The 16,669-nt window shown below is 53.7% G+C and overlaps 1 protein-coding gene across 3 annotated transcripts in view; it reads right to left on the minus strand.

Annotated features, from left to right (window-relative positions):
• CYRIB (CYFIP related Rac1 interactor B) overlaps positions 1-14,528 on the minus strand; it is a 148,258-nt gene extending 133,730 nt beyond the window's left edge. For all 3 annotated transcript variants that reach the window (XM_047841787.1, XM_047841790.1, XM_047841789.1), the window contains exon 1: positions 14,328-14,528. The gene's annotated coding sequence lies outside the window, so the exon portion shown is untranslated. The remainder of the gene's footprint in view (positions 1-14,327) is intronic.
• Between the last annotated feature and the right edge of the window lie 2,141 nt (positions 14,529-16,669).

Genomic DNA, 16,669 nt, shown 5'->3' on the forward strand with positions numbered 1-16,669 from the left:
CAGCACACAACAGGGGCTCTGGATGCGTTTGCTGAACGAAACACCATTTCCACAGATGAGAAAAGGGAAAGCGTGGAACGAGACAGAGTGGTTGGTCCAGAGAAGACCCAATGTGGGGACCACCTAACAGAGAGGACAGTGCCCACTCGTGGAGGACCAACGTCTTCCTTCGCTCAACTCCACAGCAGAAGCCACGGCTGCCCTCTGACTTCTCACTCGCTCCACAACACGGCCCCGGGTAGCTTCCAGGAGCTTCAGAGGAAACCCAGAGAGGGTCACACAAATGAGAAGATGCTTAAACACACAAGCGGGGGAGGGAACGGAGAGGGGAGGGCAGTGTATGTGGCCACCATGAGAGCAGGCTAATTTTGAGGGTGAAGGAATACCAGCCATCGGACTAAAGGAGCACCGAGGCCTCAGTAAAACTCTTTCCTTTAGCTGAGCTGTGTCTCTGACTTTCTGGATTCCCTGTCGTCCTGAAGAGCATGTGTGAGGAGACCACCAAGCGGAGTTTAAGAGTAGCCAGGGCCAAGAAATTAAGTTTCAACTCTGGTCCTGACCAGCTGTGCAGCCTTGGACAGATCCCTCAACCTCTCTGGGCTTCAATTTTCTGAAAAAAGTATGCACTCATTCTGCAGACACGCTTGGAGCCAGACAGTATGGGCCTGACCTGTGGACCTAAAACAGAAAGAGGCCCAGGGGTACCTGGGTGGCTCAGTCAGTTGAGCGTCCGACTTCGGCTCAGGTCATGATCTCACGGTCCGTGAGTTCGAGCCCCGCGTCGGGCTCTGTGCTGACAGCTGCGAGCCTGGAGCCTGCTTCGGATTCTGTGTCTCCCTCGCTCTCTGCTCCTCCCTTGCTCATGCTCTGTCTCTCTTTGTCAAAAATAAATAAACATTAAAAAAAAAAAAAAGAAAAGAAAAAAAGAGGCCCAGTCTTAGGGCTCAGCGATGTTTAGTGCAACAAGGCCACAGCATATACAAAATTCTGTACATATGGGAAGTGTTGTGATTAGACTTTACTTGCTGTCATATAAGCCCCTGACTTTTTTCTCTTCCTTCTTTTTTTTTTTTTTTTTCCTTAAGATTCAAGACATAGTGTTTGGTCAATGCTAAGTAGAAGAGAGAGCCAGGAAGCTCATCTTTAATTCAGTGCTGACAATACTCAGCTCAGCTCAAACTTGGCAAAAATGCTTTCTTCCAGCACATCTATTCATAGACGTCTGTTCCTAGAGTTAGCTCTCAATTATTCAGTCTAACGGAGGAATTGTCCCATGCTCTGAGAAAGGGGTGCAGGAAGGCGGAGGGGGGATGGGGAGGGGGGACAGGGAAGGAAGAGGGGAGAGGAGAGAGCAGGGCAGACCTAGAAAATGACCCCCCTCCGCCCCCAGAAAGCAGACACAGCGCTCTGGAAGGGTGCAAGGTGACCGTGCTCCTAAGGTAAATGGTCATCAGGACAGGGACGTGGGGAGGTGACAGACATATCACCCAACTCACTCTTGAGTAAGGAGTGTTCTACTGCTCCACGGACGAAGGGTGGGAGGCTGGGAGAAGCCGAGTGGCAGCTGGTGGCAGTGGCACAGCCTGTGTGCCCAGCAGCGGCCCCCTCAGGAGCCCCTGAAACCCATGTCCCCAGGGAAGTGCACCCTTGGGGCTGCCATAGGCTTCAACCTTTCTCTGGGGCTCCACCTTTCACCAAACCAGCTCAACATACCCCCAGGGCCAGCAGCTCCCATTTGCTGAGCTCAACTCCGTCTCCCCCACCAGGTGCTGACGGGGTTAGTTGGGTGACAGGCGCCTTTGCCAGCTTTTCACTCTGATCTCTGGTCCTTCACTTTTTTCCTCTGACCCTTGAAACTGCAGCGAGAGGAACAGGCGTGACTCAGCTGGGGAAGCCGGGGCCCAGCCCAGCAAGTAGCTGGAGCTTCCGTTCTGTTCTTCCTTCACTCACCCAAAGCAGCACACCTGCCTGCCCCACATACCCGTTCTTCTGGAAGGGGCTGGGGAGCACAGCTCACGTGCCCGACAGGAGGACAGAGGGCAAAGGGAATGGAGAAAACGAGGAATGTTCTGGACACTCCATAAATGTCAATGTGAGAGCCTCAACCGTGTCTCCCTTCGTATCTAAACACAGAAACACGTACACACATACATCAAGATTATGAATCCTGGGGTTTTAAATGAATGCTTAAAAACACTTCCCATTTTCCGCCCGAGGCAGAAAATTAGTTCATACCTTGATCCATCAAGCATACACGTGGCACCTGGGCACCAGGCACCTTTGGATGCTCTGTGCCTTCCTTAAAAAAAGTGGCTGACGAGTTTAACCAGAACCTCTCCAAAAACCTCTCCATCCCAGGCAGGGATGACAAGTGGGCTGCATGGCAGACACAGAACTTGAGAGAAAACGGCGTCTTAAATACCACAGAGACTGTCTGGAAATCTGCAGTCCCCTAAGCGGTTTGCGCTCAGCCCCCCGCCGAGGTGCCTTGGGCTGCCCTTTAACAGGTTTCTCAGAAGGGCTGACGCATCCTTTCCCTGCCCGCTGGAAGCCGCCACAGGGCGCAGGCAGCAGGTTCTGAAGAGCGGTCCTTCTCCTAAGAGATCAAGGGCACCCCCCTCTCTGGATGCACAGGCGGAGGAGGGGGGCACCCACATGCGGGTGCACAGAAGCTCGCCGACCTCCCGTGGAGACCACAGCTCCCTCCACCTGAGCCGGAAGCTCACTTTTGCCTCGGAGTCGCCCACGCAGAAAACACTGGGCTGTTCTTAATGGGCAGCTGTCATTCATCCTACCCTTCCCTGAAAGTAATTTCCATACGACTTGAGGAGAGTCACTGGCTTTGGGGTGTCCCCAGATGCCCTTCGCCCCATCACCTGCTAACCAAGAGGGCAGGTGGTGAGTCTTCAAAAGTCACATGATCTCTGACCTCAGGTTACCTCCCTTATCAAAAGGCAACAGGGACTCCTTCTCCATGGGTCTAGGAGGGTCCACTCTGGGTGGCTATTATTATTCAAGAACCACTAGCTGTCTTTCTCCAGCTGTGTTCCAGTCCTATTGGCAAGGCTGTTAGTATGTTAACCCCGGGGACGCCTGGGTCTAAGTTTTAGTCATTGCTCTCTTCTGTCATACACTATTTATAAAGTGATCTAAACACTGGTTTTCTTTCTTCTCCTACAAACAGTAGAGTTCTCGGTTTCTTTGAAAAAAAAAAAGAGATCAGAGAGGAACAGAGAAGAGGGGAGAGGAGAAGGTTTTCTTCCAGTAAAAGTAATCTCATAACCACATTGCAGAAAATGCATAAAAGAGAAAGGAAAAGAAATTTATCCACATTCATAGCCCCTTGCCACAACCTCGGATGCCGTTTTGGTGTGTATTTCCTTCCAAACTTTTTTCCTACAAATGACTGCTTTTCTCAGTTTCCTCCCAGCCTCCTGCGCCCTCTTTTGAGGGGCTACAGCATGACTGATTCAAATATTTGATCAATTTCAGATGCTTAGGTTACTTCCAATTTGTTATTGTCAAAGGCGCTAAGCTGACCATCTTTGTGCAACATTCTGTCCGTACTTGGAACTGTTCCTTTATGGTATCTTGCCAGAAGTAGGTTCACCGGGTCAAAGGTTACAAGTATCTTCATGACTCTTAACATAAATTCCATAGTTTCCCAGAAGGGTCTTTGTAGGACCCAGTTGGCCACAAGACCTACAAAGACCCAGTTGGCCACGAGAAAAAAGACACAGGTTCCTTCCTGGGGCTGGGGACACCTCTCCTAGGCATCATGGGGTGCGGATAGGGGCACCTGCTGGGTTTTCTCTGCCTTGAGCTCTTATGGAACATTCCAGTCTATGCACATCAGCACAGGCAATCTCAGTGGCTTTTCAACTCCCCCTTGTTGAATGGGAGCTCCATAACACATACAAGAACAAGCTCCAAAGTGGAATCAAATACCCTCTCCCTCCTGCCCCAACAGCTACTTAATATGATGGAGAACGAAAGATCAGGTTCCTTCTCTTTCGGTTTTAAGTGTCCAAGGTCTGGAGACAAAGATCAATTTACCTGAGAGAGGCATTTTCCAACCACATTCCTGGTCATGAGGGGAGGTGCTGGCAGAAGAGGGGGTGGGGACACTCCAAAGGTCATACCTTCTTTATTCCTCATTTACTTCTGCAAGCGAGAGGTCTCGGGGAAAGTCACAAGTATGCAAATGTCGTTTTTCTACACTTCCCCTGCATTTCACCACTGAAACTTTGAGAAATGCTGCTTGGGAAAGAGAAGGTCCCACTTGGAGGCAGGGCTTCAGGGAGTGGGGTCATCTCCCAAGGCTGGGGTCCCTCATGGATGCAGGAGCCCTTTCAGATCCACTCCAGATTGGGGGATCCAACCACATCCTGGAGATGTGTGGGATCAATGGCAGTCAAAGGTCCTAAATCTAGGGGCTGCTGTGACCAGGGATGTTGCCTTTATTTAGAAAAAAAAAAAAAAAAAAAAAGAGTCCGGCCTCACTAGGGCCAAAGAGACGGCCTCCGTCCTGTCCACTGGGTCCGACACACAGGACAGCTGGACACACAAAAAAATTCTCTCCAAAGTTAATTACACTCAAGCAGGAGAGACCCCTAGAATAATCACACATACATATATGTAATATATATAGCCCACAGTTGGGTCAGGACAACGGCACGTTCTGAGGAGGTCCCCCATCTAGCACAACATAAATGGAACCGTATATCACGTACTAATTTAGCTCAGCCGTATTCAACTCTACTCAAAGGGCCAAACGCTTTATTTTTATTTTAAAGAGTTTAAATAACAGAAAAGTATATTTTGCCTGTGGTATTTAATTTGTATTTGTTTTATTTTTGGATACTGTACTTGATGGTACATCATACACCACTGTGCGTGCGAAACATTTCCTGCAACATGTTACTGCACACCATCACGTACACAAAAGCACCGTATGCAAACGATCCCTCAGGGCCAATTTAGGAGACTGTCTGAGATCGTTTTTACCAGGCTTCATGCCTCATTTTCATCAGGACTTCCGAAAGTCACGATTAAGACAACTCTGCTGTGTTAAGGTTTGCCCTCCTTGGGTGCTCGAGGGATGAGCTGTTAGGTAGTAGCAGAAAATCAGTCTCCGATCACAACAGGAAACCAGGCCTCCCAGGCTGGAGAACGCCTTGGGGGGAGGGGGGAGGGGGGAGGGCCCCTGACTTTATAACCAGCCTGCCAAGGACGGGCTGTCAGGGCATGAAAACTTGTCCTCGCATTGGGCCCTGAGCTGCCTGTACAGCCCTTAGCAAGCTTTCACCTCCCTGGCCTGCTCCCTCCTTCTTTCTAAGAGTGACCTAGATGATTCCCAAACTCCTGTGTGACGCTGGGCAACTCACCTCACCTCTCTGGGCCTCCTCCGGCTGTCTGAACAGGCTCCCACCTTGGAGGAGAATCAGCGCTGCCCAAGTGGGATTCCGAGAGAGAGCTGCCCCGTGTTGAGATGCTGACCTCCTCAGCACTTTGGGCAGATGGGTCCTGCGGTCGGTCACCTCCAGCTGTGAGATGTGTCCCCTTTTCCTACCCACCACCCGACCCACACCTTACAAATTCTGTTTCCTAGGTGAGCCATGGCCTGAAAAGGTCTGGGAAGGATGGGACTAAGGTGATCTTCAATGTCCTTTCCATCTGAACACCAGCCACCCCACCCCCAGCACCCCCGGAGTTAGAAATAGATCGTTACAGGGGTAGGAGATTACAGGACCTCGGGGTTCTCAAACTGGGTCTGCACCAGAATCACCGGAGAGGGCTTGTTCAGAATGTAGATTCTTGGCCCTCCCACCCTGGAAGCTTAAGTACACCAGATTATGTCAGATGGAAGAATACTGGGGAAGAGGGAACACATGCGTAGAATGTTCTGGCAAGTTCACATACTGAAAGTGGATGGGAGGAACAAGCAGAGGCATTAATACTGTGTCCACTTACTTTCTCAAGGTTACAACGACCGCTGTCCAAACACTGAGATTTCCCTTTCAAATTCAACCCCCTGACACACGAACCCACAGAACCCATATTCCCCCCCCCAAATCTTTCTCTTGTGGGGGTGCCTGCAGACCATGCGATGCGCTGCAAATCCCAACACCAAATGCATCAAGAGGGGTATTAATAGCGTGAGTCAGTTTCACACTGAATTTACCAAAAAGCCTCAAGACTCAAATTAGCCCAAGTCCTCCATCTCCTTGCAAGAGTGCTTTATAAATCTGACCTTCCTTGGCTGGCTGTTCACAGCAGGTGGTTCTGGTGACACTGGTGGCCGAGATGCCTACCATGAACACCAACCCCCCCCCCCCCCCCCGCCCCGACCTTATAAACCCACCCCCTTCCAGCAGCATCGAGCAGCAGCAGAAACTACTCAGGTACACCGCTCACTTTACAGATTTGGGGAGTTATGTTCAAGGTTCACCTGAAAGGGGCAGTCAAAACAGCAGGTGGGAGCTGAAGCTGGTGAGGCAGCTTTTAATTCTAGCTCTGCTCTCCCTCAGCCTCTGAGTTTTCTGTCTCGTCATCTGTCAGATGGGGTAACATGACCTGCCTCGCGGAGTTCCCACGAACATAAGAAATAAAACACGCAGGGTCGCCTGGGTGGCTCAGTCGGTTGAGCGTTCGACTTCGGCTCAGGTCATGATCTCACGGTTTGTGGGTTCGAGCCCTGCGTCGGGCTCTGTGCTGACAGATCGGAGCCTGGAGCCTGTTTCAGATTGTGTGTCTCCCTCTCTCTCTGACCCTCCCCCATTCATGCTCTGTCTCTCTGTCTCAAAAATAAATAAACGTTAAAAAAAAAAAAAAAGAAATAAAACACGCAGACACACATCGTCCACGCTCAACAGGGAAAGTGGTTATTATTTCAAAAAAAAACAAAACAAAATCACGAAAGCCACAACATGCTCATGGGAGCCATGTGATTCGGGAGGCCTCTGCCTGGGCCATAAATGCCTGCACAAAGGGTTGGAAATGCTGCCTCAGTCTCCTTTCCTGCCCTGCTCAATCAGCCCACTGCTCTGTCCTCTCTGGCGTCAAGTGACTGCCCCTGCTCTCCTGTCCCCAAATCTAGCCAGAGAGCTTCTCCAGTTCCTGGGTGACAAGGACGGGCCTCAGGGGGGCTGGGTGTGGGTTAGCCCAAGGAAACAAAGCCTTCCTTCTCAAGGCACACAGGCCCTTAGAGACTTGAGTGGGTGGCAGTGGGGACACACAGTGTGTATTCCCCACCTGGACCCATCACAGGGCCTAGCACACAGTAGGCGTTCACTTAATGATAGTCCCTGAATGGCAGGATGGACGTGGTTCCTCCATTATGAACTGAACGCTTGACAGCAACCAAGGTGTGCTCAGAAAGGACTGGAAAACCTCACTCTGCTTTCATTCACAAGCCCGTGTGATCTTGTGCACACTGGCTGGCCTCTGATGCCTCGGGGACTCAGGGCAGTACACAAAACTAGAGTTCAGGGGAGCAGGGCAGACATTTTAGGATGTTATTGGCCGAGTTTCACTTCCACATTGTCTTCTGCATTTTACTTCAACTCTGGTTTTGAGCAAAGCTGGGGCTGGTGCAGAGACTGGCAGGGAAGGCCTCCCTGAGTCTGCAGGCTCCTCTCCCCGAGTCCCAGCCCCGGAGGCTGTGTGGACAGCGGACTTGCATCATGGAGCACCTCTCAGACATCGGGCCCTGAGCCAGGCACAGTCAGACATTTTCTGATGTAAGAGCCACAACAAGCTGTGAAACAGGCACTGTGATGCCAGACGAGGCTGTGCGATCTGAAAGACTCCACAGCTAGGGAGCCGGCTGTGAACGGAGATGTACCTGGCCCCCGGTGCACAGTCCTTCACCCTGCCAGCGCCCCCTGCCAAAGAAGACCCCCAGAGGGGCCAACCACGGCGTCTGGTTTTGCATGAAGCCACCCCAGCAGTCTGCAGGTGTCTTAAAGAAACACCTGCCCCCCCATCAAATTCATACCCCCCATCTCCTCCAAGGGCATGGCCCTGGACGGAAACCTGCACTGGACAAATCAGTGCTCACTCACCTGGGGCTATGTCCCGCGGGAGGTGGACCTACAGGGAGTGTTTCTGCGGGGGGCTGGCTGGCAACTTTCACGCACCTGATATCATTTAGTCCCCCAAGCCACCCGGGATGCTGGGACACCGGGCGCTGCTAGCCCAGCCTCATCCGGGACCAGGACCGTTCTGGCTCAACAAGGTGAGGGACTGGCCCAAGGTCACGCGGCCACTGGGCAGGGGCTCCTCCGGCTCCACAGTGTGGCAGCGTCTGCTGAGAAGGCACTGGGTTTACATCCCAAAGAGCTCCAAGTGGCCAGACAGAGCCGGTCACGGGAGGATCTCTGAAGCAGACAAGCAAAGTTGCTTGCTGCCCAAGTGCCCTCCTGTCCTTGACTCCTCTGTGTGAATGCTCCCCACTGTACTCCCCAAATCTGAGGGTGCTGGCAGGGGCAGGGCAAGTGGGCCATCAGCCTCTGACGGAGCCTGAATTCAACCTTGTTGCTTTTCCTGCGTTGGGCTTAGTCCCCTGTGGCAGAAAGGTCACCAGCACCGGTACCGCTGAGCTGAGGCAGGACGTCCAGCCGGCACCATCCCCTGGGCTGGGGCTGCCCTGCGCTGAGGTCGGCCCCCAGGTACCACGCGGCCACGTGAAGGGGCCTGGCTAAGACCCGGGTTCCAGGCCTGATTTGGTCTCTTGAGCAAGATGCTTCCCCTTCTGGGTTCCAGTTCCCTCGTGTGTTAAATTAAGACTACTGGACGCCTAAAACCTGACCCTCTGAGCATGAACTTCCTGCTCGATCCTTGCAGCCCACAACCACGTGTGAAGGCCTGTTGTGCTCACAATGCCGCCCTCCCCACCTCAACTGTTCAGAGGGTCCAGGCCTCGTGGGTCTTGTTCGGTGCCTCCTGGGCCTGCCCAGCCCTCTGTGTTGTCACTGCCATCTGTTCTAGGCCTCCGTCTTTTTAATTGTGTGTATCATGGGCCTGGCTGCCTCTTCCACTGCCGAGCTGCCCCACGACACTCAGTGTCATGTTCAGATTCACATCTACGAGCTCCAGGTCCTGAATGAATGACGGGAGTGGGGGCTTCCACATTCTCCCTACTCCAAGTGCGGTCCCCGGACCAGAATCTTTGCCCACCCCCACCTCTGACTCAGAAGCTGCAGAGAAACCTCCAAGTGATTTGAGGGAACACTCCAGTTTGGGAAGCCCTGTTCCAAGATGCTCCTCGGCTCTCACGTGCCCCTACTCCCACATCCCTCGCATTGACCACCTAGAAGCCTTCCAACTTATGGGCCTTAGCAGGACTCACTAAAACGCAGCCCATCGCTAACCAAAAAAAGATGTGTCTTTAGAAACCTTCTAGAAGCTTGCCACTGACTCTCACAGGCAGGATCTGAAACGTGCAGGCCCCAAGGTGACTCCTGACATGTGTTATCCACTCGTCGCCCGAGTCTCAAGTACCTCTCAAAAATGTTGAGGTCCCTTCCCCTTGGTTCTGTGGATTTGGCTACCCTCAACGTCCCCACCCATCAGTCCCTATAAATGGGTGACAACCCCACTGCCAACATCCCACAGTAGAGACAAACGGACTGGCGGCCCTTCCTGTCCCTCACGGCCCTGTGTCCAAGGTCAGAAGATGCTCTGCCCTCATTTTCTACTCTTGACACTTACTTGACTTGGGAAGAAAAGAAACTTCTCCAAAACACATTTCCAGTTTTTTCATAAACCCTGCAATTCCTCTAATGGTTTCAGATTATCTTAAATATTTATTAAAATCACCCTCAGCCACACTTCTTTAAACAAATCTCCTCGTTGACTTCGATTATTTATATATTTATGAACATGATGTCTCCTTCCCTCAGAGCAGATGGCAACTAGTAAGTCAGTCTTCGAAAAGGGAAAAAAAAAAAAAATCAATGGGACAGAACGTAAATTCAACGACTCCCCAGTTTACTCTTCTTGACAAGCTCTGGTATGATTATCTCTTCATTCAGCGGAAGCACCGTATGAAAGCCAGTCAACGACTGGTTTGGGAAGGCATGGCGCCTTGAACTGGAATCTAAGAAGAAGCCGCCAGCCAAAGGCTCAATTACCAGTGGGAACCAGAGCCTGGTTAGGAGAGGGATAGGACAACGGGACGGGGGTGGGGATGGAAAGAACCAGGGTAGGGGGAAAGGAAGGGACATTGGCAGAGCACATCCTATAAGCCAGGCAATGTGCTGGAAGGTTCTCCTTGATCTCCACAACAACCCTTCCAGGCGGTGTACCACTCCTCATTTGAAAGCTGAAGAAGGCCCAGAGAGAGAGGATAAATCTTGCCCAAGGTCACAGAGCTGGTAAGCAGCAGAACCAGGATGCGAACCCAGGTAGTCTGAGCCCTAAAGCCATACCCACAACCCGCCTCTACAAGTAGAAAAGCATAACAGGACAAATATCATGGCCCTTAACCTCATGCATCCTTGGCTAAGTTCCTACCTTTCTTTCAAGCTGGTGAGGCCACTCACCCCTTTTCAGGCCATCAAAGACTTAACTCCTAAGCAACAGGGGCTTTGTCCTTCTGAGAATCTGGGGGACTCCAGGGTTGATGGAAAGCTGGAAGGAGTTCATGGGAAGGTTATGAGATAGGAAGTGAATGTCATGAACACGTAAAGAGTTAACTTCATGAGAGGGGAAAAAGACCTTTGCCCTCAGAAATGGATGAAAAACATGATCTTTTTTTTTTAAGTTTATTTATTTATTTTTGAGAGAGAGCGAGTATGAGTGGGAAAGGGGCATGAAGAGAGACGGGGGGGGGGGGGGAGGGAGGGAGGGAGGGAGGGAGAGAGAGAGAGAGAGACAGACAGAGACAGAGACAGAGACAATCCCAAGCAGGCTCCGCACTGTCAGCCAGACTCAGGGCTCAAATTCACGAACTGTGAGATCATGACCTGAGCTGAAATCAAGAGTCAGATGCTTAATCAACTGAACTGCCCAGGCTCCCCCAAAAAACATGATCTTTTTATTTTTTTTTACACTTATTTATTTTTGAGAGACAGAGAGAAACCGAGCAGAAGCAGGGGAGGAGCAGAAAGAGAGGGAGACGCAGAATCCAAAGAGGGCTCCAGGCTCCGAGCTGTCAGCACAGAGCCCGACGTGGGGTTCGAACCCACAAACCGTGAGATCATGACCTGAGCCGAAGTCAGATGCTTAACTGACTGAGCCACCCAGGCTCCCCAAAACATGATCTTGATGATGCTTTCTCATAGAGCTTTTATCAACTGTCCCAGACAGGGAAGGAGAGAATGAATAAAATCAGCCGGTTCCCCTCCCCGCCTCAATTTACTTGTCTGGAGAAGCTCCAAGTCAGGTTAAAACAGAGAGGTGGGTCTGGCCTTTGAGAAGCTCATCCTGCAGCTGAGGAAAGGCTGAATGTCACCGCTGATGAGGACCGCCATTTATCAGGGGTCTCAGCTAAGGGCGCCCCGCTCCTGCACGAGCAAAGCAGCCCCACGCTAAATGGTCCCATTTTACAAATGAGAACACTGAGGCTCTGAAACGTGGTGACATGCCCATGGGCAGTAAGTGGCAAAAGTGGAGGTGTGGATTTGGGTCTTGCTCTCTTAGGCACCTGTGAGGTGAAGCAGGTAGAGCGGAGGTGATTTTGCCCGGTCACAGATGCGGAAAAGATGGTTCCAGGAGTGCAGCGACCTCTCGAAGGCTGCCCGGCCAGCGCGTAGCGAAAGTGGACCCATCTAAAATCTGATGTGTCACTGACACAACACTGCCTCCACAGTGCTCACTGGAAGATGGTTTCACCGAAGACGGCCAAGTCCCAGCCTGCTGAAGCCACAGGACAGAGGTCTCTTCAAACAAGGAGGGGACAGCAATGCTGAGCGTGAGGCCACAATCTCTTGGCCCTGGCGTCCCTCAAGAGTCCCTCCTGTCATGGTCTCTGGATCCTGAGGTAAGCTGTCAGAGGCTGGGATTCCAGAATGGGGAATCAAGAACTGCCAGAGAACAATCTCAAGGTCACCTACAGGCCAGTACACTGACCTTGAGGTGGAGACAGAATGTACCTCCATAAAGAGCCAAAGGGAAACCATCTCTCTTTTGTTCGTCTGTCACAAAACATGTACCGTGTATCCAAGCATATGCCAGACAGCCTGCCAGGTGCCAAGGGAAACACAAAGGCCATTCAGAAGGGAGCCGAGCCCACAGGAAAGAGCGAGAGCGCGTTCCAGACGAAGGCGGGTGAGGATCCTGAATCCACCACTTACTAAGGGTCTGAGACCAAGTCCTGCACTCTCTCTAGGTCTTGTAAAGAATAAAACCTCTGCTTCACAGGTAACCGTGAACCACTCCACGACTTAAAAATGAATCTGCAGGTGTTCACACCACAGCTGGCTGCTGCATAAAGGCACCTGCTCTTGCCTGTCACAATAGTAGCACTCAGGCTCACCTCCTGCCCTCCAGATGTGGGAAAAACAAAAAAACACACACACAGGATGCTAAGAGAGGTGCTCAGAAGCCTATGGGAGCTGAGAAAGGAGAAGGGACAGCGAAAGCAAAATTACTTTTAAAACCTCCCAAAGTGCAGAAACCCATGGTGGCCCTTTATCTGATGGCCATCTCCAAGAACCCCTGCGTATTAACCTCACCCTAGCCTCCTTCATCACACACACTGCCCCTCCCCATGCCAAAAGTCTCGGCAAAATCCGGAAAATGCACATTCCAACGTGCCTCCCCAGGAAGAAAACTCAGGCCCACTGACCACTCCTGCATGCCCCACCAAGGGAGAAAAACCACCTCTCCCCAGCTTCCTCCACGTTCACAGGAACCCCCAAGCCTGGGAAAACAGCCCAGCTGTTAGCCCTGGCCACCCCCTCGTCGGACAGTCATCTGGTGGTGGCAATCAAAAAGATGCTTCCTTTTCATTTCCACAGAATGCACTCTTCCAAGAATAGGAGAGGCTCAAAGTCAGAGTTTAAGCTCCTTTTCACAAGGAATCAATATTTTCACAAGATAATCCTCCTGGGGAGGGGATGGATTACTGAGATCCCAGGTGGCAAAATGTGGCTCTCCGGGGATTGTGGGATGGATGTTACAGGGCAAGGAAGCCAAAACATAGACCCACACCCACTCACTTCTCAAAATTCACGGAGCCAGCTCTTCCTTTCACAAACATCTACCCAGAGCGTCCCAGGTGCCCAGGGACCCCTACCAGGCGGAGGGGGATGCAGAAATTAGAGGCCAGATGACTGACAATGAGACTTTCCATTACTGCGCCCCCTCCAGGCCAGGAAGTCCACGCTCACTTTCTCTAGGCCCTACTCAAAGCACCCATTTTACAGACAGACATCTAAGACCGGAGAGGGTGAGCGATTTGCCCAAGGTCACACAGCTAGCGAGGCTGCAGGGCCAGGAATTTAGCATAGGTGCAAAGTCCACGTGACACTCCCCAGCGGAGCCTCCTTCCCGCTGAACCCCCCCTCCCCCCACCGGCTCCATTTCTTGCAGCTGGGTGGGGATCAAATGCGACCCCCCCCACACACACGCAGGGTTCCAGCTGGGGAAGGGGGGGGGGTCGAAGTCCCTGGTTCCTTCTCCCTCCCACCCTCAACACGGGACGCACCGGTTCGAGACCCACTGTGTGTGAACACAGACCCAGGAAAAGCCCTGCAGGCTGCAAGGGCACCCACCCGGTAACACTGAACTTCCATTTAAGAAAAAAAAAAAAAAAAAAGATGATGAAAAGATAAAGGGCAAAGAGGAAGTGCTCTTTAAACATAGGCGGGTGGTTACCCCAGGAGGAAGTCTTGAGGCCAATGGAGATTTTACTCACCCCCTCCAGTTCCTCTCTTCGAAGCGCCTGGCCTTCCAGCCCCCAAGCAAGTTGGCGCGGGCTGCGCTGCGCCGGGGCCAGACCCCGCGCCCTCACCTGGCGCGCAGGAAGGGTCTTGGGGGGCAGCCACCCCGAGCGCCCCCTCCCTCCCCGCGCGGGGCCCCGCCGCGCGCTCCCCGCAGCTGGGTGGACCCGGGCGGCGGCCCCGCGGCGTGCGCTCCCCCCCCCCACCTCGCCCTCCCGCCCCCGGCGCGTCCTCTGGGCCCCCCGCGCCGCCCCCACCCCTGCGGCGCCCCCTCTCCCGCCGCCGCGGCGCCCGGCCCGCACCCCCGTCCCCGCACCCACCGCGCGCGCCCCGCGCCCGCGCCCGCACCCGCACCCGCGCCGGGCGCAGGCGGCTCCGGGGGCGCGCGGGCGAGCCGGGCGGCCCGGGCGGCGGCGCGGCGGGGCCCCGGGCACGTACCTGGCGGCCGGGCGAGCGGCGAGGGGAGCGCGGCCGCGGGCGCTGGAGCGCAGGAGCCTCGGAGCCTCGGGTGCCGCCGCCGCCGCCGTTTCCGGGTTGGCCGGTCTCACGTCACCGCCACAGGTTCGCGAGCGGCCCCCGCCGCGGCGGCAGCAGCAGCAGCAGCAGCGGCGGCCCGGGCGAGTGCCAGGCGAGAAATAACTATAAAAGGAAGAGACGCCTCGAGGAGGAAGAGGAAACGCTGTTTACCTTCGAGAAGCCGAGCCGCCGGCGCTCGCACAAAAGGAGGACGCTCGCCGACGCCGCCTCCCCCCGCGCCCCGTCCCCGCCGCATCGCGGGGCCCGGCGTCAGCGCGCGCGGCGCCCCGGGACCGCCCCGCGCCGGCCCCCACCCCAAAACCGGTGGTGGCGGCGGGGGCCGGGGTGGGGGTGGGGGGCCCGCGGCGGGGTGACCTTGGGCAAGTCACAGCGGGCGGGGGAGCCGCTGCGCGGGGCGCGCTGGCAGGGGGGGGGGGGGTGGGGGGCTCGACGCCCCGCTGACCCAGACGTGGAAACCCCAAGCCCCCGGAGGCGCAGGGCTGGCCCAAGGTCACAGCCTATCGGTCAGGGTTCGGGCTCCAGCGCCAGCCTCCCGACCTTGAGGCCAGCCGGGTTCCTGCCCCCTGGGTCCGCTCCCCCCCCCCCCCCCCCCCCCCCCCGCCCCTGTGCTTGGGAATGATGCCAATCCCGCCCGGCCCACCTCGCAGCGGGGTCGGTGACAGCGTATGCATTCAAGACATTAGACCTCCAACAGATACTTATTGAGGGCCCACTAAGTGCCAGGGCCTACTAAGTGCCAGGACTGTTCTAGGCCCTGGGGACACAGCTGGGAACCCGAACAAAATTCCGGCCTGGGAGGCAAGGGGACAGACAACAAGCAAGTATCTGATGTGTCTGGAGGTGCCAAGTGCTATGAGGAAAAATAAAGCAGGATCAGGGGAGGGACAGGGGTGCCTGTGCCACCACGAGTAGCTGGCTCTCCAAGGACTTTTAGTACAGGAATTCCCAGAAAGCTCCTGTCTGTAATTCCAGCGTCGGATCTTCCGGAGGCCCCATCTTTCCCCTCCTCTGTAATGGCAGTGAATGCATTTTTCTCCGTGTAACAACACAACACGCATGGGGAACGGATAGTCTTCTTCCCTCTGCCTTGCCCCTCCTGCCCTCAAGCCCATCCTATCATAGTCTTGAAATTCTGCCACATTTCTCAGGAATATAGACAGTGTTCTTTAAAGTATCTTTGCACTGACCTCTAGCAGGGCATCAAGAGTTACATCGAAATCCTTCGCTGTCTTTCCACCCTCCACCTCCAGCCATCCTGGATGTGTTGGGGGCTGGGATGTACGCAAATAATATCACGTGTTGACTTACCTGATTATAACCCGTTGGTTTCTTCTACGAAGAGGTCTGAACCCTTTCCCTTACCCAGGCCCAGTGCTGGGGGTGGGGGTGGGGGGCGGTGAGAAGGTCTGATTTCAACAGGACTTGCAAGGGACTCCTGGCCCTGGATCTGCAGGAAAGCAGCCCAGACGACCCAGTATGGAGGAGACTGAGGGGGAAGGGTGTTTGTTCAACTTGGAAGGGAGGGAGCCACAGAGAGGGCAGAAGGAGATCATAAAACTCTTCCTAGAAGTTCTGAGAGGCATTTAGGCCAAGTGAAAAAGAAGCACCTGGAACCTTGCCTGAGCATCAGTGCCCTCATCTCTAAAGAAGGGCAGTGAAGCCCACCTTGCCATGGTGGAGCAGAGGGGACACAGCTGGGTCCTGAACTAGCAACTTGAGAAGCCAAGGGGTTGGAATCAGAGCTGAGCTGAGTCCGTTTCTTTCTTGGCCACTTACGAAGTGGGCATTAATAATTCCGAACATTTTTGAAGTTCTAACCAGTTGCCAAACGCCGTGCCCATCTAATTTAATTCTCAGAACAGCCCCACGAGGCAGGTTCATCATGCTCAGTGTTACGCAAGATACTGGAGCTGGGAGACGGATGGAATTTGCCCAAGGTCAGACTAATTAGATAGCAGTGGAGCTGGGCATGAACCCAGATTGTCTGGCTCCAAAGCCCAGCTCTTCACCCTGACCCTCAGTTTGCTCATTTGTTAAGTGGGATTGACAATGACAGCTTCATGAGTTGGGGAGGGGGGATTTAAGTGAAACAGCACATGTGTAGAACCCAGCACATTAGGAAGACCCAGGAGAACAGTATCAGCATTGTCATAATTATCACAATAATGATGAAAGGCATAGGGGTAAAGAATTTTCTGGCATGCTTCAGAACTTCAAACGGTTTGGAGTGAATGTAACATAGA

The sequence above is a fragment of the Prionailurus viverrinus genome, chromosome F2, assembly GCF_022837055.1.
Source record: "Prionailurus viverrinus isolate Anna chromosome F2, UM_Priviv_1.0, whole genome shotgun sequence".
Lineage (NCBI taxonomy): Eukaryota > Metazoa > Chordata > Mammalia > Carnivora > Felidae > Prionailurus > Prionailurus viverrinus.